At 36.2% G+C, this 27,129-nt stretch overlaps 1 protein-coding gene and 1 non-coding gene across 3 annotated transcripts in view; both read right to left on the reverse strand.

Moving 5' to 3' along the window:
- The window catches only part of PWWP3B (PWWP domain containing 3B), a 97,633-nt gene that overhangs the window by 20,193 nt on the left and 50,311 nt on the right, over positions 1–27,129 (reverse strand). Inside the window, exons 8-9 of one of the 2 annotated variants that reach the window (XR_006727978.2) lie at positions 17,202–17,277; positions 11,150–11,326 (exon numbers count right to left, since the gene is read on the reverse strand). The exons of the other annotated variant lie outside the window; for it this stretch is intronic. The gene's annotated coding sequence lies outside the window, so the exon portion shown is untranslated. Of the gene's footprint in view, positions 1–11,149; positions 11,327–17,201; positions 17,278–27,129 lie in introns of those variants that run through there. 2 annotated transcript variants of the gene reach the window in all.
- TRNAS-AGA (transfer RNA serine (anticodon AGA)) lies at positions 378–449 on the reverse strand. The gene has a single exon. It is a non-coding gene; the product is annotated as a tRNA-Ser (tRNA).

A 27,129-nucleotide genomic window follows, 5' to 3' on the forward strand; every position in this document is an offset into this window, starting at 1 on the left:
CTTACACAGAAACTGTTGAAAACTGTCAAGAGTAGGCACTGGCTAGACTGGTATTTGTGCTGATGATCCAGATCAACACAATGGCTAAACCTGACAATCCTTCCAAAGATGGAAAAGTTTGGGTAAAAATCAAAAAATGGAGAGAAGGAGCTATAGTCGTTGAGGTTATGGAATGGGCTATGGAATAATGGAAATCAATGATATTGTCTCTTAACACAAGTATACCTTAATGCTCAAAAGGGTGAAGCCACGTATTTTCTAAGACCATCCTTGCTTTTTTTTTTTCAGACTTGGTATTCCTCAGTCGGATTTGATTCTATTGTATTTTTTTAAACATTTTTTTGTTTAATTAGGTTTATTTATTCATTTATTTTTAATGGTGGTACTGGGGATTGAACCCAGGACCTTGTGCATTCTAAGTACACACTCTACCACTGAGCTATATGCCCTTATCCTTGCTTTTTGAATTTGACAAGGTCAAACGGAAAACTGGAAACCTGAGTGGCATTGGTCCTGGAGACATTTTGGTCATACAGTATGATAAAGATAGTCCTATAGTTAATGAGTGAGTGGAACCCTAGTAATGTGCCAGTATCTTTTGACTCTTATTTTTCAGCTTTTATCTACTACAAAGGGTATCATTTTGGAAGGAATCTCCAGGAACTACTCCCTACTGGGGTATTGGTTCATAGAGTATACAGCCCCTGGCAGACTAATTGCTGTGTAACCATAAACTTTGATGATAACTAATTAGAAAGGTCCCTGGTTATAATGGATGAAAGGCCACAGTAGCATTCCCGGCATGCCACAGTCTATTATGCAGCGAAATAAATTACTCTTGTTTTTGTGATTGGAAAGCCATTAAACAGAATAGAAAACAATTTCTAATGGGAATTAAGCAGTGGACAAATCACATGATAAATTCTAATTCTCCTAGGGAATGACCTCAACTTGAGCAATTGCCTTAGGTAAAAAAGTCATATGACAGTACTGATACAAATGATCTGATGTACTGAGTGAAAGCTTTCTCAGGATATGACACTGATAGAAAGCGACTGGCCTAGGAAAAGCTGAATTTAGCTAACCATCAGCTATATTACTATGTTAAATAGTTCTTCACAAATTTATCACAAGGCACAAATAATAGTAGATTAAGAGGGGACATATGTAATCAAACTTGTATAAAAATATGAAAATGTTAACTTTATAGAATGGAGTAATCATTTCATTAAATATATCCTTTCCCTACACTGGCTTCTCCAACTGTTAGGCATATTTATGCTGATATTATTGTTGTATCTGTCATATAAATACTATACTGAATGTAGATGCACACAAAATATGATAATTTTTCTGTAAGAGGGCTTACAGAAGGATCCGGGCTGCTGATTGGGCAGGAAAGGATGAACTAAACTGGCCTGGATTCCTCAAACACTGCATATTCTAAAGAAAAGACTGTCTTCAGAGCCAGCCTTTGACTAACTCCTGGGAAATAATCTATGTACACTGGAATATTCTACCTAATAAGTTTGTTTTTGCATGCAGGTAAGTTTATCATTTATGCTGAAGGCCCGTTTTAGCTCAGGAATGGTAGGAGGGGCCTATATGACTGACTGCCTCCATATCTCTGGCCACAAAGGCTCAGATGAAATTCCTTGGTTGGCAACACTTCACGTGAGTTGTCACACATTGTTTCGGGGGGAATTTAAGCATATCCTTGTGCAAATCCACTGGGAGGGGACATCTGGAAGCTTGAGACTGGTTTCTCCTGGACTTCACCCAATGTACATTTTCCCTTGCATATTTTGATCTATTTGACCTGAAATTTCATTGTTATAAACTGTAAATGTGAAAAAAAAACCCTGTAAATGTGGGCATAACAGCCTTTTAAAAATTTCTGTTTGAGTCCTTAGAGAAAATGATTAAGCATGAGGGTGAAACAGCTTGTGTATTGAAACATGGACCATGTGGTAGAAAATTTAAGTGAAGACAAATAAACCAAGTTTAGTATGTTCCTTAATGTGATTTTGTTCATTAACCAATGAACCAGTTGGAGTGGTATAGGTTGGAGTGGCATAGGTTAGAGTGGCTGACCTCCCAATTATGAATCTGACCCTGAGAGTGATTGTATATATCCTCGTTTCCATACAATGCCACACTAATGCAAGAAATATGTAACATTTTGGTTTTGTGGCAACTGACCATGCTATCAGTTTCCGATAGATTGATCATATAGAATTATGGGCAGAAAAGGGGGAAAATCGGCATCATTTACAGGCCTATACAAAGTCTATCATCATAGGGTGTTTATATGTGTCTGTGTCTGTGGGTTGAGGTATATGCTGGGGGTTGATGGTGCTAGATCCCTCCTATTTTGTGGGAGACACTTGCAGCTCATATGAAAAGGATCCTGAGGGGGCTGAGTCCCCAGCCAGTTTTCCCTTCCTTGATTCTGTCAACGAAGATGGTAGCACTGTGTGCTAGGTGGGCCAATTTGACATCTAATTTAATAAAACAAAGGCCTCTGTATTTTTCTAAGCAAGCATCCTTGTTTAAGAACGCTTTTTTTTCTAGTACTTTAAAAATGTGTCATATGTCATTATATATCTACATAGAATAACAATCATTTTTGCATTTTAAGAAATACACACGAATAAGGTTATAAAACAGGAGTTGGCAAATTTTTTCAGCAAAACACCAGATATTAGATACCCTATACTTTGATGGTGATACAAATCTCTGCCTTAATTACTCAACTCTGCCATTGTAATAGGTAAACAGCTGTAGACATCAAGATAAAAAATGAGGGCAACTATGTTCCAATAAAATTGATTTTTAAAAAAGGCAGCAGGCCAGATAGTTTGGGACCGCTGGTATAAAGGATTAGATTTTAAATGTTTGGAAAAATCTAGTGTTGTCTCTCTGGGCTCCAATTCATCATCATCTTGCTTACAGCCACTCACATAGTTGAGTATCATTTTGGAAACCAGTTCTCTAAAGCAATATTTATCTGTTGTTTTTTTCACCAGCAATTTCAATCTCAATGTGACTGCCCTTTACCTGTAGCATAAAGCACAAGTCCCTGAACAAAGACAGCTTCATGTCAGCTTAAGTGCCTGTGAGGAGATATTGTTGATGATGCAGTTAGTAATTCATTCTATTAATTATGTTTTCAGAGAGAAGCATAGTCTTTTCGGTACTTATTGCTGACTTCCTTGTATGAAATGCACTTTAAGAGGAAGCAGATGGCAGGTAAGGGAAATCTGAATCTCTCAGTCAACACGCATTAGAGTGTGTACAGGTGCTGTGGCCAGGACTCTGATAGCTCTGTTTTTCCTTTACCACCTGTCTCCCATTTGGATCGGATATTTGAGAACGCTACAGGGAGACAGGAAATTGAGGAGAGAGAGAAACAGGTTGCATTTCCTTTCTGCACCCTTTTCCTACCAGTGTTATCCCAACAAAGGCCCTTCAGCCAGCAGGGCCATGTGGTTTCAGTAGGGCCAGGAAGGACAGGTTTGCATATTTCTTCTAGTTGCAGGGATTTTGAACCTCACACCCTCTCAGAAAATTCAGCAGCATCAGCTGCTCTTTCCCCTTTGCATCTAAGTTCTTTCCCCTTTACTCAAGAAGCCTCCTCTGTGATCGTAAGGCTCAGCACCAGCCAAGCAACTCTCCCTCCTCAGAGATGAGTTCGCAGGCTTGTAGGGTGACCTCTCAGAGCCCCTTTCAGAACCACCATTAACTGAGCATCCCCCTTTCCTCACAAGATGGAGTCCCAACAAATAGGGACCCATCTTCCTCCTTTTTGGATTCTCAGACACCTCATATTCTCTTAGTTTGCCCTGCTCCAGGACTGGGAATTCCTTCCTATTCCATCTATCTCTGTATAACATTAGTCCTCCTGTTTGTCTGTTTAGACATCACCAGCCTGTATAAGCAAGTCCCTCTATTAAATTCACATTCTTAGCAGCGTGTGGTTTCTAAACAGAAACCCGACCTCAACCTGCTTGATATACGTGTTTCTGAATGGATCCTGCTTTTGCTTTTTATGACTACTTCTTGGATCTGCTGATTGAGTGTCTCCCATAATTTGGGAGAAAATTCTCTGTTATTTTTCTCTTCAAATATTGCTTCTTTCCTAATCTGCCTCCCTGTCCTTCAAGGAATCCAGTAACATATCTCTTTGAAATCACATTTTATCTCCTAAATCTTTTACATAGTTTTTTGCATTTTCTCTCTTTTTCATTCGTACTTTTAAATCTTAACTAGCATACATTTCATTATTTCTTCCTTTGTTATGTATAATCTGTTATACAGTAGATTCTTGATTTCAGCAATTTTCAGGAGGGGGACTGAGCTTCCAGATTTTTCCGTTTGATTTGTTAAAATATTTCTGCAGTTCTTTCAGATAAATTTTCATGTGGAATATACATTTGGATTCTAGTGAAATATCTCTACAAATGCTTTTCCAAAGCTTTCCCTTGATTTTTAATTTATCTGCTATTATTATACTCCACTTGTATTGGTTTGCATTCATTTAGGCTTAATATTTCTTTTTATATCTCCTTATGTTTTTAGAAAGTTATGTTTAGATGCAAAACGGCACACACTTCTTATGAAATAGTGTAATGTACTGGAATAGTAAATTTGAAAGTCATCAGTCTCTATGAGCTATGATCCTCTTTCCTCTTGCTTTCACATCAAATCCCCTTCATCAGTTTTAGAAATAATGTTTTATTCTTGTTTGTATGTTTTCACTAAGGGTTCGCGTGGCTTTTTGTTCCAAGAGGAAACTATGTAGAATGATTTTCCAAATATATAAGAGTTTTATATAAATTATACAATATTGGCTATATTTTTATACCTAATATTTTCTGTTAATATTTTAAAAATTGCCCTTATTTAAATGGCTGCACAACTTTCTAATTTCTCCTTATACAATAAGTGACTTTGTCAATTCTATACAATAACACCTTGCTCTTTTTATCAGTTTTTTATGACAAAAGAAAATGCAATAAATAATCCTTTGAACATGGGCACTATTTACCCGCTAGTGCAGCCCAGGGCTGAAGAACTGCTGAAGTACGCAAGGAGTAATCTTTCCTGAGAGTTAGCAAGTTTGGAATTCTTATCTCCAAAAAAGAAGAAGTTACTATCAGCTTTGTAACCCAAACCCAATAAATAATTTAATTACAAGAGTAATGAAATTCTCACCTTGATATCACAATGCATGAAGGGCAAAATGGCAACTTTAAAATGATATTGGCTTGCAAAACCAAAAGCAGAATATGAATTTTTCTGAGGGAATGGATAAGCAAAGAAGGCAAAATTCAAGGTGGAATTTAAAAAAAAAAAAAAAAAATGGAAGGACATGCTGTCAATGAAAAAGGCGGAGTAGAGAGCTCCAAAATCTCATACCTCCAAAAAAGCAGCAAGTCAATTGGAAAAAAAGTAAAAATTTACTTTACTGAGAATTCTGGAAACAGATAAAAAGTTTTCAGAAACCAGGTAAATGTTTAATAAAGAAAAAACAATAGAATCTCAGTAAGAGAGCTCTGTGGCACTTTAACTTGCCATGATCCCATTCCAAACTTCCCGAGGAAGCCCAGACATTTGACTTAATAGACAAAATCTTAAATAACAAAGACACTAGCCAATGCTCAGCATTCCACTCAATGAGCCTCCAGTAACCTCATGCTCATTACCAAATCTTTGACATGCTTTCTAAGCATGCTTATATTAAGAAACATGACATTATTTAGGTCCCCTTACCCCACATAAATCACCAAAACAAACACGTAAGAAAGGGGTTATCAGACTCTAACTTCCAAATTAATATATTGATAAGGCATGAATGTTTCTTATATGACTGGAGGCTTCATTTCTTGTATAGAAATTTAATCATCAACGAAAGAGCAAAGGTGGCAAAATTCAGTGTCATAAAATATATTAGAAAATGTAAAGTACTTATTTGGGAATATTATTGCTTGATCATCCTCAACATACTGTGAAGTTAATGTGTGGAGAATTCCTTGTAGTAATATTTGCCCTTTATGTTGATTAAATTGTGAATTCTCACCTTGCATCCTTATTTTATTTAAGGATAAATTGAAGTACTGGATACTTGTGTATGCCCAAGGTCCTCTGAGAAATTGGGGGTAGATAAAAACTAGTTGGGTGATGTTCTGTATCCTAAAATGATCACATTGTTCTAAAGGTGTGTACGAATCTAGCAATAGAGGGTATATTGGGACAGAGACAAAGAATAAGATGACAGGGCAGTTTAATGGTTTTACTGAAGAGATTTCCATATCAATTGTTTAAGAATATATTCTCTTTTGGTAGAAAAACATAACTCAAATTATTATTTCTGAGGTTTGTGGAATGTGCACCATCAAAGTGATTCACATCAAGATGCAGATGTGAAAATATGCTATGGAATTCTTTTAAAAGGCTATTCATAGAGTTTATTTTAAAAAAATGTATGGATGAAGAATTTGTCTTTCTCTGTCTGACTTCACTAAACATAACACCCTCCAGATTTTTCCATGTTGTTGCAATGGCAAAATTAAAATTCTTTTATATGGCTGAGTGATATTCCATTGAAGACATATACCACAGCTTCTTTATCAAATACTCTATGTTTTCACTTACATGTGGAATCTAAAAAATAAAGCAAATAAATGAATATAACAAAACAGAAACAGACTCACAGATAAAGAGAACAAACGAGTGATTACATTTGGGGAGAGGGGTGGGGGAGGGCAAGATAAGGGAAGGGGACTAAGAAGTACAAACTACGAGGTGTAAAATAAATAAGCTACCAGGATGTAATGAATAGCAAAGGGAATATAATCAATATTTTATAATAACTTTCAGTGGAGTACAACCTATAAAAATATCGAATTGCTATGTTGTACACCTGAAACTAATATTGTAAATCAACTGTACTTCAATAAAAAATAATAAAAATATATGTATGGGTAGAATAAAAAAGCCTGGGGGGATAGACACTCATGTTTACACTGAAACTCTCAACCAATTCTTAGAATTTTCAGTGAGCGTTCCTACGATGAGGGGGAACAAAGAGATGTAAACAATATATACCCTTGTGTTAAACAAAACACTGTTTTGAGAGGGAGACACTTAGACATACAGGCTAGCCTTGTTGTTAGGTGATGGTGGAATATTCCACGGGCTGGAGAGTCTTGCCTGTGAAACTTGTCTCTAGTTGCCCTAGTGTCCTTGGGTGTGTTTCCCTTTTAGTCTCGCTGTGCAGATTACCAGCTCTGATCAGCAGGTGGCACTTACCTATATTCCTGTGACTCCTCAGAACACAGAGGTATTACATTTATTTTTTTGAAAAAGATGCTTATAACACAACATGGGGCAAAATACGAACATGCATGCATAAAACCATGCATGCAATGGAATAACAATGCTGCTTATACAAAGTGAGGTAGAATGCTACGTAGTGATGTGGAATGATAAGTTACATGAAAAATGAAAAATGCCACTGAAATAGGGGATACTGACTCTCACGTTTCCTCTCATTAACTGAGGAGAACGGATCCTCTGAACATTCATGTAGGCTGCGCACCAACATGAGGGATATAGTAGACCTGATCTCACCACTTTGCAATGCAGTTGGCATTTTGCATTCTGATCCATTACTGTGTTGTGTTTTTTGGAAACAAACGGTGAGAGAGAGTTGATGTTTTGAAAGTCATCTTACGAGACTATATGAAGCAGATTGATGGCCACCTTCCTGAATTCTATAAGAACAATTGTTCTCAAACTTTTTGTTCTGAAGACCCCCAAAAGCTTTGTTTAGGTGGCTTATGCCTGCCAGTATTTGAAAATTAGAAAATAATGCTAAACATTTAAAATGTATTTATTTATTCATTAAAAATAACAATGTTAAACATTTCATGCTTAGATTAAAAGCATATGCTTTTTGAAAAATAACTATATTTTTGAAAACTAAAAGGTTTTATTTTTTATCAGCCTTTTAAAGATAAGAGACATTATTACCTTATTTCACCAAAATGGAGACAAAGGAACAACATGGTTAAGCAGCAAGTGGAAAGTCACATGGTTGATGAGTGGCAGAGTTGAGACACAAACCCTCATCTGTCTTTCTGAAGGCTCTGATTTAAAATGAGTGACCATGAAAACATCCCACTATTCACCCTCCTGGAGAAACTAGCTAGGCTAGATCATGGGTCTTGACAACTACCTCCATTTCCAGTGCCCTAAGAACCTGTTGAAATCCTTTACGTAGTTTGTGCACTGGTGTATCTCTAATTCAGCATGGCCCTTCTTTTGTGGATTCCCAAGTAGACAGGGGTGATTTTGTTTTGCTCTAGAGGGCACAGATCCAGTGATGTGCTGGAGCTGGCTCAGACCAGTGCATGAGAGCTGAGTCGCTGCGTCACTTGCTGATGCAGCTTTCAGTGACATCATCTTGGTGGCTAAAAATAGTTGGGCACAGTGGGGGGATTTTAAACTAAGGAACGTGGAAATCCTGGAAACCAGAACGGCACACCTCCTCCCCTGGGTACCCGTTTCATGCGCATTACTGCCCAGCCTCGGCCACGCAGGCATTGTCTCTAGGCTTATTATAGGAGAAAGTGCTGCGTCATATGGCAGAACTTGTGTGTGCTTGTGTACCCTGATAACTTTGTGCAGTCCTTATCAACCTTGCTAAAATTAAAAAAAAATCTTAACGTGGTTTTAAGAAACCTACCCCTAAGCGTATTATTCACTGCCAGTGTGGTTTTAGCATTACCTGGGCATAGCAGATTCCCAAACGTGAGATAATTAGCTTTATCTCCCTGCCGTCCTAGGGCACGGGATACTTTGTGGGAGCTGTTGTTCTTCTTGGAAACCGTTTTCTCCTTGCAGCCCTAATAACATACATTTGTCCAACTGTAGGCATAGCTTCCTTTGGCCCTGGCAAAACCTGATTTTCTAGTTTGCCTTCCTCTGACATCCAGACACTTGATGCTCGGCAGGTCATTTTAAAGTGACCAACAATCCACTGGCTTCCACCTGCACAAATGCACCTGGACTCTTGGGTTACAGATGAAAGGTGGTTTGTAACAGAAACTGGAACATGAATCTGTGTCTCTAACAGGGGAACCATACTTCTTAACCCCTCTTTACTTCCTTGATAATCCCTTCTGTAAAAAGCTTCCTTTCTCTAAATGCCTGTTCCCTGGAGAACTTCAAGTATTATCTCTAATATTCATTCATTCGTTAGATTGGGAATGGTATAAGCGACTAAGATCAAGTGCAACACGCAGCTTCTGAGGATGTACGTGCATTTCCTGGTTTCCTCAGAAAGCTAACATCAACAAGAACATTTTGATGACATTCTGGTTTCTATGACAACTTGCATATGCCATTTTATCCTAGAGGCAGAAACATTTAACAATGATGTTTACAGGCTGGATGGATTAGCAGCAAAAATATGCAGCCTAGTAGGTGACTACTATCACTGTGAGATAGTTTGTGTGTGCATGTTTGTGTATGTGTGTTTTGGAAAGGTGAGGTGTTTAGTTGGAGATTAGGTGCTATAAAGCCTCCTGTTTTATTGAAGAAGCTGGAAATTCCTGTTAAAGAGATCCTGAGGTAATGAGTCAACTTTCTGTGTTCTTCTGTGTCCTAAGATGACACTTGTTGTGTGAGGGCATTGTGATCTGAGATCTTTAAAGCAGAGGTCTCCAATTATTTCTGATCTTACATTTCTGTTTTAAAAAGAAATTTGCTTATACCGTAAGGATGTACTTTGCTCATTTTATATCTACTTCTACTAAAAAAAGATGATGTCTATGTTACGGGAGAGAAAATTTGAAGTCAAAATATGATGAGCTAAAACGAGTAGGATTGGAAGCTCTAATGTGACTTTGTGGAACTGCAGGGTTAATATGGTGCTCACCTTGAGCAGCTGACACATGGATTAAGAAAGATCTTCTTTTTAAAAGATAAATTTGCTGTCATCACACCACTAATTAAAATCTGTAAATGGCTCCCCGTTTAAGCATAAGTTACAAGCTCCTTAACAAAGTTTCTGATTTTTGTGCGTGTGTGGTTTAGGAAGTAGCTGTTGCTGGTGTTATAGTTATTTCTGTATTTATTATGTTTCAAAAGGAAGTCATAGCATCTAAAGGAATTACTGTTGCATTTGTTGTCAGGATATGTGCTTTAGAAAGAAGTGAGTACTATGCCTCTCTCTCTCGGCACCAAATCTTACACACTGCTCTTTGATGCTGAGACTCTCATGCTATTGTTAAATGAACTCTTGTCCAAGTTATTATTTATCTCAATAATTAATAAGGGAACCTATAAACTATTAAACAGTTTTCAAATAAGAATTTGAGATACCGATCTTGTTTTTCTATAGGACAAATTGTATGTGCTTTGCTAAGAATAGGAATCATTTACATTGCTATGAACAAGAAATAACAGCAATACTGTCTGTTTTCTACATGAATGTTTATGTCTCTTATAGATTGGTAAAGTTGTCTAATCAATCAAATACAATGAAAAGGCCATCTGTCTACAGAATGAGCTAGCCAATCCCTGGAGGGCCCATTAGCCAATGCCTGACGTTCCACTGTAGGGCCCCGGTAATCTCTTGTGCCTATTTCCAAGTCTTTGACATGTTTTCCAGGCAGAGTGGTATTAAGAGCTCAAATTTTAAGAGAATTCCTCGCTAGTAGAATTTTTTTTTTCTCTTCATTCCCTGCATAAGTGCTCAAAGTTACCACTCTGGCCAGTAGGTGGCACTTGTGATATTGTGCTCATTGTGTGCAGCTGACACACAAATGAATAAATATTGTCAATAAACATTCTCTTTATTTATTCTCAGTCAAGGAAATAAACAAGTTTCCTGCCATCACACCACTAACTGAAATCTGTAAATGGCTCTCTGTCTATTATATAAACATAAGATAAGAGTTCATTAACAAATGCTCTGGATTTTTGGTTTTGCATTTTAGAAAATGGATGTTGCTAATGTTAGAATTACCTCTGTATTTATTGTGTTTCAGAAGAAATGCATAATATCTGAAAGACTTGCTGTTGCATTCTTTGTCAGCTATATGCTTTAGGTCCTGGTTAAAGGATAGCAAAGTCTTTTGGCTCCATATCCTGTACACTGTTCATGATACTGAGACCAGGAGTCTGCCAAGTCCATTACCAACCTGCTCCCTGTTGGACTCTGCCAGTCAGGTTTACCAAAGGGTGACAGGAAAGAGAAGCAGAATGGACCTTCCTCTCTGGTCCTGGGTCTCTCAGTGTCACTTGAATAAAGGCCCTAAGCAAAAATAAGGTGATATGATTTCAGTAGGGGCAGAATATCTAAAATACATTTTTTTTTCATCCAAATTTCAAGGACTTGATTTATCAGGTCCCCTCAGAAAGATCAGTGCTAGCACACTGGTGAACTAACTCTCTCTCTCTTTCTCTCTCTCTCTCTCTCTCTCTCTCCAGAGTTCTGGGTCTCAACTTTGAGGGTGGCCTCCTCTGAGATCCCGATGCTCTGGCATGAGCAGAGGAAGGACCCCTCATCTAAACTCATGAGTTCTCAGAACTGCTATATTTTCACTTGTTTTCTCCAGACCTAAGAGTTCTAGCCCATTCTTACCTCTGCTATCTCCAAATTACTTCATTGTTTCCCTTATGCCTTTTTCAGCCTCAAAACAATTCTAAGTTAACTCTGATTGAAAAAAAAGAAAGAAAAGAAAGAAGAAAAAAGAGGGCTCTTGCTTGTTAATCATGACTGTTTTTGGTTGTGTTTCTTCTCTTTTCTGTTTTTCTCCTTGGCTTTGTTTTCTGTTTACTATAACTGGCCTAGGGGTGTGTGTGTGTGTGTGTGTGTGTGTGTGTGTGTGTGTGTGTGTGTGTGTGTGTGAAGGTTATGTTTGTTTTTCAAACACATCTTAAATATTCTACTTGATTTTGTTCATTATTTTGGAAAATTCTCAGCTATTGTCCCTTCCAATATTCTTACTTTCCCAGAATCTCTCCTGGGACTCCTTACATACCTCTTAGGTGTTTCAGTATATACATTTGAACAAGAAATATTTCCTTTGATCAATATAAAATATCAGCCTAAGAACTTTTCAAAGATCTTTTCCTTATGTTCTCTTTGTATGGGACCATTTTGCTACCATTGGTTACTTTCTTTTTGTTCACTTATATCTGATAGCTCATTTCATACCTCCTTAAATTCTCTATAAAGTTATACTAAAGTGCATATGTACATATAAAAACACCCTCTGTGTAATATTTTACAATATGATGGGGAAAAATCAAGTTTCCCTTTACTATTCGTTTCCATTTTTGTTACTCTCTTGTTTCATGCGTAACTATGTTATCAGATTTCCATTTACCATTCAAGACTCGTTTGTACCCCATTTTATCCTGAGATAAACATACATAGCATTGCTCTCTACGTGTAGTGTAGTGTTTTACATGACCTGTATCATTTGCACTTCGTTGATCTCTAAGCTTATTATATTAACTGGAATTTTTCTTCTGTGTCAATGCATTTAGGTCTGCATCAGTCTTTGTAATGGATAAATAACACATCCTTCTTGGCTTAGACTATCAATTTTTAAGCCTGTCCCATGGATAACACATTGCTATATCCAATTATGTCATTGTGGTTATAATGAACTATAATGCAATGACTTATCTTGTGTACATGAGCAATTTCTTATCCTTGTGCACAACACAGGGGAATTGATAGGGTCTGAAAAACATCTTGTTCCCTCACTTGAATGTTAATAATTACAAAGGTCTCACCTTTAGGAAAAGAAACTACTCTTCACTTTTTAACTCAAAACACTATGCTTGATATTATTACACTTACAGGGCACACTAGATACCTTTCGTATGGCAGGGTAATAGGGACTGAAGTTAAAGAGCACCTTGGAAAGAAAGTTGTCCTGCTGGACTGGAGAAACAATCTGAGTTTTGTAAAGGAATGGGCTTTGAAAGGGAGGGTATTCACTCTAGTCTTAAAATAATGTCTTAAAGATAAACCATGAGTGTTGCAAAGTTCTTTTTCTGAAGTGCTCATGTTTTTCCTTTGCTAAGTAGGAGACGGTCTGGTCTTCTAAGGCATCTACCTGAAGAATAGGTTTTGTGACTGGTTATTTGTTTAGAGAACAATCAGGAGTCAGAGATTCAGTACTGAAAGTTTGGTAACGTGAATATGTGTATGCATATTTACGGTCATACGATATAATTCAGAAAATGAGGAATAAGTCTAACCTAATTTATTCCTAATTAGCAAACTGAGGGCAATTTTGTGCATCCTCAGATTGCAATAGTTGCCATTTAAATGCTATGGACAAAAAACAACCTTCCTAAAATGAGGCACGACCCCTCTGAAGAAATATATGAATTGGTGAACAACGTAAAAGGACAATTTTAAAGACAGAAATTCTTATGTAATTGTTCTGAAAATTCACTGCTAACCCAATGATATCTTATAAACTTTTTAAAAAAGTACATGGGAAAATATATGCTAAAATTAATCCGGAGAGGAAAAGGTGCAATAATAGGCAATAATGTGTTTTCCTTATAAATACAATTTTATAGACTGTGCCTTTATTATGGTAAGGGGAAATTCTTACTCATATTTTATGAAACTACTTTTCTGGGAAGCCTTTAAAATTATAAATCCTAAAGATTACAAGAGCTTTGCTAAATAGTAATTGTAGTCAGGAGTCCATGGGGTAAAGATGAAAAGAAATGAATTACTTCCTCCTGGTAATGGTGTGGTGGCTTTTTTTTTTTTTTAACTAAGAAAATTACCGTGATTTTGAGAGAATTCCTTGCCGAAGATTATCTTTTTCCCCCAGAAGTTATTAAAGCCCTCACTTAAGAAAGGAGTTAACAAAATAGAGCTTCCAAAATAATTCCTCCAAAAACCATGGCTGTTGATTGGAGAAATAAAGTTAATTTGCAGCTAATTCTTCCATCCTTTAACTAAAGAGTGAATGTCATACATAGAACAGAAATTAAACAGGGAGTTTGAAAAATTAAAATACTCAATTGAAGAATTTATTTCTTAATGATCTAAAATTGACCATGATATTGTACATTTCAGAACTTTCAATTATAGTATTTCCTTATTGTTATAATCTCATTGTGTACTCAGTCTTTTTAGACAGTGTTTGGCTGAACTCTAAAGTGCAATATCAGATATACTTTTATACCCATGGACCTTTGAGAAATTGAATTTATTTGAAAAAATTAGTATGGTATTTTTCAACATTCTGTGGCATTGATAGTGGTGTGCAAAAGGGGATCAATATTTATATATCTTCATTTTTCTCTCTGTCTCTTGTGAATGTGGAGTGTGTGTGTGTGTGTGTGTGTGTGTGTGTGCTGGAGTGTGGGGAGGTTTTTGTTTGGAGGCTAATCACTCTGATTTTATGGAAAAAGTTTATAAGTCCTGCTGAGGGGAAACTGGAGTGATTGAATCACTATTTTTCCCTCTCTTTTTTTTTCCTGTGTCCTCAGATGACACCTGTAGTTTGAGAGCTGATTTGTCTCTGAGTTCTCTAAAACAGAGGCCTCCAAAGCTGTACGATCATGTACGCCATCCAAGAAAAATGCTTGTGCAGATTATCACCAAAATATGTATATTTAAATATCAAAACATGTTTCATATCATACACACAAGTATGTGAAAAGAAACATACACATATATGCATTTATCATGGGAATAATTTTTACATTATGAAACATAAACTTTGAAGTCAATAATGCATGAGCTAAAATATACAAGTGAATTATAATACATATTTCTACAATGAATACAGAAAACTGGAAAAATATATGGCAATCCATTAACACAGTATATCTGAGTGGGAAGGTGGCAAGTCACACTGAGAAAACAATTTCATCTTTCACATTATTCACTTCTGTATTGCTCAAAATTTTTAAAAATACATTTTGGAAACACTGAAGACATTTAAAAAAGAAAGATATCCGGTAAAATGATGTTGAAAATATTTATTTATGTGAGAAGGTGGTCAAATGTGCTGTTGAATGAAGAAATATAGTTTTATATAATATGTGCATGTATGTGTGTACAGATGCATAGGAAATGTGTTGGAAGCACATGCACCATAATATTAACAGTGAATGTCTTCTCTGTATTTCTTTCTACATAGTTTTTAGTTCCTCTAAGCTCCTTAAAGTTATTTTAGAACAAAAATATATCAACATCAGGGACCCTAGTTTGGTTGCATACACACGAGCACATTCTCTCTCTCTCTCTGTCATACACATACACACACACACACGATACTATTAAATCTTTGTGTCCAAAAAGGATGCTATCATGAAAGCAGTAGTTCTGAAATAGGAATGGATTAGCATAACCTAAGTAACATAATATGGAAATATTTTGATATGCAGCAGAAGGAGGAAATAAATATACCATCTACAATATAGCTGATATTAAATTATCACACCTCTTTCAGAATAACATATATTCTAGAGTCGGGGTGGGGAATATTGTTAATTAAGTTTGTTCAATTGGTTTGATTTCCTTCCTGCTTTGTACTTTATGGATTGACATTAGAAATGCACAGTACCCGGATTACCACATTTGATGCCATTTGAGCCCTGGAAAAGCAGTGTACCTCAGAAGCACTGAACAGGGCAAAGGCTCTGGTGGACAGGAGTTGGAGTGAGAATCAAGAGATCCAGCCAGCAGAACCAGATCTACCATGGTCCGTGTAATATTGGATAAGACTGTTCCCATTTTCCTAAACATGTTTTTGAAATCGTTTTATGTTGAAATTTTATGGCACAATTGATTTTCTCCTTGCTCTACAGCTACTTCATTCTGTAATAACAGTTGGAGAGTTGGTGTTGGGAAACAACAAAATATTTACAACCACAATATAGGAATGGAGATATGCAGGTTGCCGCTGAAGGCCTGTACCTCAAGTAATCTTATATTTTTAATTGCTATAAATATATATATGTATTATGCAATTTTCCATCTAACCATTCTAAGTGTACAGATTCATATTGTTATGCAATCATCGCCACCATCCATTTCCAGAATTTTTTTCATCTTTCAAAATTGAAACTCTGTACCTATCAAATAACTCCCCATTCCATTCTCCACTCAGTGCATGAGAAACACCATTCTACTTTCTATCTCTATGAATTCGACTACTCTGAGTTTGAGGTACTTTTTAATACTCACATAAGTGGAATCATATGTTATTGGTCCTTTTGTGATTTGTTTTTTTCACTTAGCATAATGTCTACAAGATTCAGTATTGTTGTAGCATGTGTCAGATTCTCCTTCTTTTTGAAGGCTGGATAATTTTCCATTGTATGACTATAACACATTCTGTTTATTCATCTCAAAATCAACATGGCTTACTTCCACATTTTGGCTATTATGAATAATGCTGCTGTGAACATGGTGTACAAATATCTGTTTGAGTCTCCAACTTCAATTCTTTTGGGTGTATAGCTAGGGGTAGAATTGGTAGATCATAATTCTATTTTTCATTTATAAAATTACATTTAACTTTATAAAAGTAAAATATTTAAATTTTAATTTTATACATAATTCTATTTAAAAAATTTGTGATGGTCCACCATAATGATTTCCATAATGGCTGCCCCAGACTACCTTCCCACCAGCAATGTACAAGGCTTCTAATTTCTCCACATTCTTGCCGAGGTTTGATACTTTCTGTTTTGTTTTGTTGTTTTGTTTGTTTGTTGTTGTTGTTGTTGTTTGGATAATAGCCATCCTAATAGGTGTGAAGTAGTGTGGCACTGAGGCTTTAAATTGAATTCCTCTAATGATTAATGACATTGAGCATATTTTCTGAGGGGGTGCAACATCCAATGTCCCTGAAATTAGAAGAAAATTTACAAACTGGTCCTTCTTGCCCCTACAGGAACTACATAGCCCTGCTGGCTGAAGGCCTTTGTTGGGATGACACTGACAGAGAGCAAGAAGAATCAGAAAGGAAATGTAACCTGCTTCTCTTTCCTCTTGATTTCCTGTCTCCCTGTGGCATTCTGAATGATCAGACCCAAATGGTTGGTAAAGGAAAAACAGTTATCAGAGTCCTGGCCACAGCACCTGTACACACTCTAATGCGTGTTGACTGAGAGATTCAGATTTCCCTTACCTGCCATCTGCTTCCTCTTAAAGTGCATTTCATACAAGGAAGTCAGCAATAAGTACCGAAAAGACTATGCTTCTCTCTGAAAACATAATTAATAGAATGAATTACTAACTGCATCATCAACAATATCTCCTCACAGGCACTTAAGCTGACATGAAGCTGTCTTTGTTCAGGGACTTGTGCTTTATGCTACAGGTAAAGGGCAGTCACATTGAGATTGAAATTGCTGGTGAAAAAAACAACAGATAAATATTGCTTTAGAGAACTGGTTTCCAAAATGATACTCAACTATGTGAGTGGCTGTAAGCAAGATGATGATGAATTGGAGCCCAGAGAGACAACACTAGATTTTTCCAAACATTTAAAATCTAATCCTTTATACCAGCGGTCCCAAACTATCTGGCCTGCTGCCTTTTTTAAAAATCAATTTTATTGGAACACAGTTGCCCTCATTTTTTATCTTGATGTCTATGGCTGATTTGCTGTTACAATGGCAGAGTTGAGTAATTGGGATAGAGACTTGTATGGCCCCCAAAGTATAGGGTATCTAATATCCGTTATTTCACTGAAAAATTTGCCAACTCCTGTTTTATAACTTCACGTTTTACGTGTGCTTCTTAAATTGTGAAAAGATTATTACTCTATGTAGCTATTATCATGACATATGACACATCTTTAAAGTACTAGAAAAAAAAGCGTTCTTAAACAAGGATGCTTGCTTAGAAAAATACAGAGGCCTTTGTTTTATTAAATTAGATGTCAAATTGGCCCACCTAGCACACAGTGCTACCATCTTCGTTGACAGAATCAAGGAAGGGAAAACTGGCTGGGGACTCAGCCCCTTCAGGATCCTCTTAACATGAGCTGCCAGTGTCTCCCAGAAAACAGGAGGGATCTAGCACCATCAACCCCCAGCATATACCTCAACCCACAGACACAGACACATACAAACACCCTATGATGATAGACTTTGTATAGGCCTGTAAATGATGCCGATTTTCCCCCTTTTCTGCCCGTAATTCTATATGATCAATCTATCGGAAACTGATAGCATGGTCAGTTGCCACAAAACCAAAATGTTACATATTTCTTGCATTAGTGTGGCATTGTATGGAAACGAGGATATATACATTCACTCACAGGGTCAGATTCATAGTTGTGAGGTCAGCCACTCTAACCTATGCCACTCCGACTAACCAATGAACAAAAACATATTAAGGAATATACTAGCAGCCTTTAAATAGTAGGTATTTCATGAGCCAAACTTTCCAAACAATGGTAACAAAGAAATTTTTGGCTTGTTTATAGGCTCAGATTTCTCATAGACTCACTGTCAGGATTAACTTGGAACCAACAATACCACATGCTTGGTCCTGAAGGGATGCCAAAATCTGCAGACCTTTAAAGTTGTCTCCAATACTCAATTGCCATAGTTGAGCCCTGACCTCAGGAACAGGGAAGAGGCATTGGAAACATCTCAGATGCCCTTAACTTAGTGCCTCAGGACAGACTTCCACGTCAAGGAGGCTCTGACTGCCACCATTGACCAACAGAAACACACACTCAATTCTACTAAAGTTGTGTCACAGGAATTCCTGATAGCAGACTGTGGTGCACAGAATATTCAGTCAGTTCCTCACACTGATCTATTACCTCAACCTTCAGGCATAAGTCACTGCAACCCCAGTTGCCAAGAAATTCCCTTGGCACTTGAATCACAAGATGGATATATACTTTCTGTGACTCATTAAATTTATCATTAGAGCATCAGCATCATACCAGATGACAAAGTCTAAACATGTGACTCACATTGCTATGACTGAGTAAATGAAGTAGAAGAGAAGATGTCAGAACCTGACATTGTGATGACTCTGTGCAGAACACTGGGCTAAAGCAATATACAGGAAAGTTTTTTTTTTGTTTGTTTGTTTGTTTTTTTGAATACAGAAGTTATCATCTGAGATTCTTTTGTTATAACGGGCTGTCACGAGGGTAAGTTGGTTGGTGTGGGTGGAATGCCCACAAGCTCTCAGGATACTTTGTATAAATATCATGATAGGAGAAAGTAGAGATATCAAAGCCTTCAGGTACAGAGGCAGGCAAGCCTCACATGGATTTACTGTCTAGGCCAAAACAGGCAGTCAATATATGGAAAATATATATGAAGATAATGGCAAGAAGGAGAAGAGTTCTGACAAGAGGTTGAACTCCCACAGACTGCTCTCTGTTTGACAAACACTGAGAAATGAATTTCAACCAGTGACATTTAGGAATTTACTTCCCTTAGGAAATGCTGGAATTTACACACTGCCAATGGATAAGGATGTTCAGTTGTATGACTCTTACAGATATGATAGATTAAGAATTTTGAAAAGAAACTGAATGAGGGTTGACAAGGAACTCACTGATTTATCAAGGTTCACAAATATATATATAGTTTCTGTCACACATAGCTATTCAGCTTAAGAGAGACACAACTGTTACAGTGAATCTCAGAATTAAAAACAGAGAAAATCCCCTTTGTCATTAGTCCTGGGCTCTCTTATTCAAGAAGCCACCACATTCTTCCTGGGATACACAGAAATCAGGCCAGGTGGGACAGTCATTGCATGTGTGTAAGTGAAGGAAAGTTTTCAATAGTTTCTCTATGAGGAAAAAACCAAGACAGATATCATGACCCACATTACAGCTCTTATATTTTTTTCATGGATGTAAAATAGTAGGGTGGGTCCATGGCTAGCTTTCCCACCAGAGAATCATTCAGTAAGTTACTTGAGGTTTGAGTGTGGTTCTGCTACTCAAGCCATGCATGGCTATAAGCATTTTTCTTAGCTGCTCTGTTTCCAAGTCTCCCTTTCTAACAAAGAGACAAAATATCAACATCTCTTCAATGCAAGGATTGATTAGAGGTCACAAACATGCACTGTATTTTATGTGGAATATCAAGGATGAATAAAAGTGTTAAAAAAAAAGTCCAAGGTTATTTCTGGTAGTATGGAGGGGACCACAGTTCATGGGAATATAAGACTTCAGTCTAGAAATGCTGGGCTCCAATTGTTGGCATTTAAATTGCCAGCTGATAAATATTTAGATATTTTTCTAAACTTTCTCAGCATGCTGCATGGGGAAGGAAAATGAGATTTATTACACACCCTCAAGTTCACAGTAAGGAAACATTAAAAAAAAAAAGACAATAGACATAGGAAACAAAGTATGGTTACCGAAAGGGAAAGAGTGGGGAAGCGTTAAATAAGGAGTTCGAGATTAACATATAAATACATTACTATATATAAAATAGATAAACAAGAAGGACCTACTGTATAGCACAGGGAACTATATTCAATTTCTTGTAATAACATATAATGGAAGAGAATCTGAAAAAAATGTGTCTATATATATATATAACCAAATCGCTTTGCTGTACATCTGAAACTAACACAGTAAATCAACTACACTTATATAAAAAAATGAAATTTAAAAAGACAATAGCCAGTGAATAGTAAAAGTTACCTTCTTCAAAAACAAAGAATTTCAAATGCAAAAGCATCCCAATATTTTCACCTCATCGGACTGGTAAAACAAACAAAAAATAATGGCAAAATCAGATTATCCAAAGTTTGAAGAAACAGGTACCAGGGGGCTTGGAGGAGGGTTTGTTTCCCAAGGTCACACAGGAGGGATGTGGAACATGCAAATCAGAACTCAGATTAACCAACCACCAAAGTAGGCAGGTATCTCTCCCTAGTATTCATCACCACAGAAATCCTTATTAAAAATCTTTTTTAAAAGTGGTAAAAATATTATTGTCAATATTTGAGTCTCTCTTTTTCTTTTTGTCTTTATATTTCTAAAACTAAAAAGTCTATTTTTCTGGTTCTACACCAGATTTCAACATACTTTATAGTTCATATTAGTATATCACTTAGAAAGTGTGAATTATGTTCATAGTGTATTTCCTACATACCCTCAAAATATAAATATCATTTTTTTCCTGATAAAAATGATGCATGCTTATATATAAACAAATAATAAGAAAATCTCTTTCATAAAAAAGGTCTAAATGAACTGGCACAGCACTCAGAGGTCCCTTCTTATTATATCCTTTACTACCAAGTTTATATATAAACTTCCAGTAATTTCATTTCATTTTCTTTACCCATAGAGATCTCATTCTCTTATTTCTCTCTCTCTCTCTTCCTTTTCTTCCTTTCTTTCCTTCTTTCCTTCTTTCTTTCTTTCTCTCTCTCTCTCTCTTTCCTTCCTTCCTTCCTTCTTTCTTCCTTTCTCCCTTTGGTCATTAGTACATACATTGAACAATACCTAGCCCATTAATGTATCCCTCAAAATCTCAGAAATTTTCGGCTTTTACAAATATTCGAATATTTGTACTGACCCAGATCTTCTAGAACCTGGTTTAATATTTAAATACAAAATCAAATTAATATAAATAACAGATATTTATCTCACCCAATCTATGACCGACTAATTCATAGTTTTTTAATGATCATCAAGAAATAAAATATCTAAGAGTTACATCAGCAAGGTGGTAGTATAGGAAGTCTTGGACCCTCTTCCTCCTCAAAAACATATCAATTCAGCAACAATTAATGGGCAAATTTCCTTTGTGATAAATCCAGAAATTAAATGAAATGTTCCTGCACCCTGGGCGAATATGAAACTAGACTCAATGAAGCCAGCAGGAAGACTCAGGACACCTTCTCATCTCATTCTCTGCCTCAGGCACAGGGCCATTTGATCAGGAAGAAACCTCCTAGCTCTGAGCTTCTCCAAGGGGAGAGAAGAGTTTGGTCAGGTACCCTAACTTTTCCTCAGAGGTTCCCCAGAAGACTGGCTTTTGTCTTTCCAGTCTTGGAGCTCTGATATGTCTAGAACAGTCCAGCCACCTGGGGGACTTGTAGAGACCATAAATCCTCCTCTGCTCAACATCAAGTGAGCAGACACAAATACAGCAGCTTGCCTCTCCTTGAGGAGGGAAAGAGTTGCTGGAGAGCCTCCAAATCTCTAGCCTAGGTGATGAGTAGGGGTCTTCTCCTGTGTGAGGCCAGGTCATGAAGACTGACTGGGCGAGATGTCTACTTTGTCTAAGGTACAGACATCAACACAGGGAGTCAAGGAAAATGAAGAATCAGGCAAAGATGTTCCAAACTAAAGGAACACGATGAATCTCCAGAATCTAAATTTAATGAAATCAAGATACATGACTTAACAGAAATTGACAGAGAATTCAAATTACATGTCATAACATTGCTCACCAAGATCAAGAGAACAATGCACGAACAAAGTGAGAATTTCAATAAAAGATGGACAATGTTAAAAGTTAGCAAAAAGAATTCATGGAGCTGAAGAACACAATAATTGAACTGGAAAATTCACTAAAGGAGTCAACAGGAGACTAGAGCAAGCAGAAGAAAGGATTGGCAAATACAAAAATAATCAATTGAAAATAATTTAGTCAGAGGAACAAAAAATAAAAAATGAAAAGAATGGGAAACTTTATGGGATTCTATCACACAAATTATGCATAGTGGGAATTCCAGATGGAGAAGAGACAGATAGGACCAGAAAGATTATTCACAAATAATAGCTGAAAAATTCCTGAATTTGGAGAAAGAAGTGGACATACATAACCAAGAAGCCCAATGGATCCCAAATAAGATGTAACCAAAGAGATCCACAATGAGAAACATTACAGTCAATTATCAAAAGTCAAAGAGAGAATTCTGAAAGCAGCAAGAGAAGGGAAGCCTCACAAGACTGAGTGAATATTTGAAGGGAAAACTTGCAAGCCATAAGGGAGTGGAATGATATATTCAGAGTGTTGAAAGAAAAAAATGCCAACCAAAAATTTTTCACCTAGCAACACTGTTCTTTAAAGATTAAGGGGTGTTAGAGACTCCCTATCCAAAAAAAAAAAAAAGCAAAAAACAAAAAACAAAAATCTGAGAGAGTCCATTACTACTTTCCCGCTTCACAAGAAATGTTAAAGAGAATTTCTCAAGTTGAAGTAAAAGGACCCTAAACAGGAACACAATAGCAAAAGAAAGTATGAAACTCATCAGGAAAGTTAAATATATAGACAAATAGAGAATACTGAATTACTGTAATGGTGTTGGGGAAAAAAGCACTTTTAATTATAGTATTAAAGGTAGAGGACAAAAGTATTGAAGTAACTATAATTTTAAAACATGTTAAAAATATGCAATATAAATAGATGTAAACTGTAATGACACTAACATAAAGCATGTGTATGTGTGTGTGTGTGGTTAAAATGTAGAGTTTTTGTATGTGATTGAAGTTAAGTTGTTATCAGCTTAAAATAAACTGTGAAAAAAAAATGGCAGCCACAACGATCAGGCAAGAAAAATAAATAAAAGGGATCCAAATTGGAAGAGAAGAGGTAAAACTGTCACTATATGCAGGTGACATGATACTATATATAGAAAACCTTGAAAGCTTCACACAAAAACTACTAGAGCTGATAAAAGAATTTGGCAAGGTAGCAAGATACAAGATTAACATACAAAAATCAGTTGCATCATTTGTAAATATTTTCTCCCATTCCGTAGATTGTCTTGTTTTGCTTACGGTTTCCTTTGCTATGCAAAAGCTTATAAGTTTAATTAGGTCCCATTTGTTTATTTTTGCTCTTACTTCTATTGTCCCTTATCTTTTTCTTCAATAATGCTTTGGCAGTTCTGCGTCTCTTGTGATTCCATATAAATTTTAGGATTGTTCGTTCTAGTTCTGTAAAAAATGTCCTGGGTAATTTGATAGGGATTGCATTAAATCTGTAGATTGCCTTGGGCAGTATGGCCATTTTAATGATATTGATTCTTCCAATCCAAGAACATTGGATATCTTTCCATTTCTTTAAGTCACCTTTAATTTCCTTAATCAATATTTTGTAGTTCTCTATGTATAAGTCTTTTACCTCCTTGGTCAGATTTATTCCTAAGTATTCTATTGTTTTGGATGTGATTTTTAAAAGGGATTGTTTCTTTACTTTCTTTTCCTGCTAATTCATTGTTAGTGTAAAGAAATGCAACTGATTATATTCTTTTTCATAGTTTTTTGTTATAGGCTTATTAGAAGATATTGAATATATTTCCCTGTGCTATATAGTAGGATCTTGCTGTTTATCTATTTTATATATAGTAGTTTGTATCTGCTAATCCCAAACTCCAATTTATCCCTCCCCTCCTTATCCTTTTGGTTTGTTTTCTATGTCTGTGATAATGTAATATATTCAATATCTTGTAATAAACATATAAAAAATATGAAAAAGAATATATACCTGTATATATAACTGAGTCACTATGCTGAATATAGTTCCCTGTGCTATTGATGGTTATCTATTTTATATATAGTAGTTAGTACCTACAAATCCTAAACTCCTAATTTATCCCTTCCCATCCCCTTCGCCCCCTGGTAACCATAAATTTGTTCTCTATGTCCATGAGTCTGTTTCTGTTTTGTAGATAAGTTCATTTGTGTCAATTTTTTTTTTTAGATTCCACATATAAGGAAACTTTTACACTAAAAGAGTAGTTTGTAATGGTCCCATGTAACAAAAATATTTTATTCTGGCACTTTACTGACACTAGATAAATTTTATAATTGCCTTGTGTAATTAAAAGGAACTTTTGATAATTATTTTGGTATTGAATATACAGGACAATTTAATGAAAATTTAGATAATTACTAAAATTTTTTTCCTGATAAGTTTTACCCATGTTTTCAGGGGAAATTTTAATACATAATGTTAAAATTTTAAAATATTATATACACTGTGAAGTCATAAAATTAATTTAACCCTGTTTAGGATCATCAACATTTTATTTTACATTCAAAAACAGAATCCATTTTAAAGAATCAAAGAGGGACTAAGTAGGCTCTCTCCACGCAGGTGTCAGGCTATTTTAGAGCATAGAGACAAGGAAATTGAATAAACAACTGGTGACTCAGTTATTTACCACTCTCTTCATGAGGACCTGACAGTCTCTCCCAAATTACAGGGGGGATCAGACCCATGTTCTCCAATAAAATAACTCACTTCCTCAAACACGCACACATAAAAAGACACATAATCACAGTCATAGTGATGGTAGACTCCACAATCGGCCTGTTATACATGCATGTATGCCATTCTTCTTCCCCGTGAATATCCTTGCTAACCGTTTCTACCTCTGACCATTAGATAGCATATTCCAGTTGTCATGGAAACCAGAATATCAGCTCAACAATCAGTTTTACATTAGCTTTCCAAGGAAATTGGAATATAAATTCATCCTCAGAATCAATGCAGTACATGAATAAGTGAATAAAATGTTAGGAGAAATTATTTCAGCAATTCTCCCAAAATTTACCATTAGTGTAAAATAAAAGGATTTTAAAACAATGAGTTAAACTGGAAGAAAAGGATAGTTGATCATTCTGGGTTTCCTGTCAGACACACGAATACTGAGTTCAATGTCTGTTTAGGATCACCTTAGAATATGAAATACCAGATGCTCGTGCTGAAAGGGATTTCAAAATCCATATAGCCCCACACCCAGTGCAAACATTCAATAGCTCCAGATGTCCTGATTCCCAAGATTATCACATCCTTTCTATTGTACCTTAAATTTATCATCTAAATCATACATAGCCTTGTACCACAGGTCAGTGGTCCACTTATTACTCATGACACTAACTAAAACTAAATGAATGAATGAGTGAATGAGGTAGAAAAGAAAATGTTAGAATCTGGACTTTGAGATGACCCTAATGAGAAAGCAGAACCTGAGTAACATGTGAAAATGAGATTTTTCCCTCTACCAAGATCTTTGTTGATAATGGAGATACTTGATTCCAACAGTCACTGGGAATGTATTGAGGCCATGTCCAAGGATTTTTGATACTTTTGTAACAAACTGGGAAGGAGAAAATTTAGTGACTACTAACCTTCCAGATATAGTATTAGGGAAACCAGCCACTGAGGAGTTGCCTGGACTAAGGACACTGGTAAATTTTTTGAGAAATGCTTATGGACATGGTAGTCTGAAGAAAACGATTCCAGAAAAGGGAAACTTGCTGACTGCCTGTTGAAATGGAATATTTACATAACATCAAGAATCTCCCAAAAGAATAGTCAAAATATCCAGAATTTGTTAAAAAATTACTCATCGTACCAAGGACCATGAAAAACAACTTGAATGAGAATAGATAAACTGCTCCATATTGCTCAGGAACACAGGGCAAAGGATGAATACGAGGTTGCTACTTTCGAGATTATGCTGGTCCCTAGGCCAAGAGGAAACCTATAGAATATTGTGGGTAATATGCTCATATGTAAGTGTTTTACATATATGCTATGTTAAGATTAATTTTAAAAATGAAATGTAGGTACATCTGATGATGCCCACACAAACTGATCAACAGAATAGGTAAGCACGTACACAGTTTCTTTAATACACGCTTATTCAGGTTAGAGAGACTGAGCTGACTGCAGCTTTGCTTCCTATTAGCAAGCATAGCATAGAAGGGACCCCTCTGTGTTCAGTCAAGGGACTCAAAAGCAAGAAGAACCATCTCAAACCTTCTAGGACTCATAGGGTATGTCCCAGACAAGTCCAGAAATATACCTGTGTATAAACTGAATGAAGATTTTCAGGACATTTTTGTGTGTGTGAGGAGAAAATGGAAAAAGAAACCAAGACACACAGCCTTTGTAGTTAAACATAGAAGATAAATATTGGTAGGATAGTCAGATTTAGCAAATAAAAGTACAGAAAGCCCAATTAAATCTGAATTTCAGGTACACAAAAATATTTCATGGCTCATGCTTACACTAAAAAATATTCTTTATATGAAATTGAAATGGAGTGTTCTGTATTTGATTTGGCAACTCTCATACTGGGGCCATTCACAG

Source organism: Camelus bactrianus, chromosome X (assembly GCF_048773025.1).
Source record: "Camelus bactrianus isolate YW-2024 breed Bactrian camel chromosome X, ASM4877302v1, whole genome shotgun sequence".
In the NCBI taxonomy this organism is placed as follows: Eukaryota; Metazoa; Chordata; class Mammalia; order Artiodactyla; family Camelidae; genus Camelus; species Camelus bactrianus.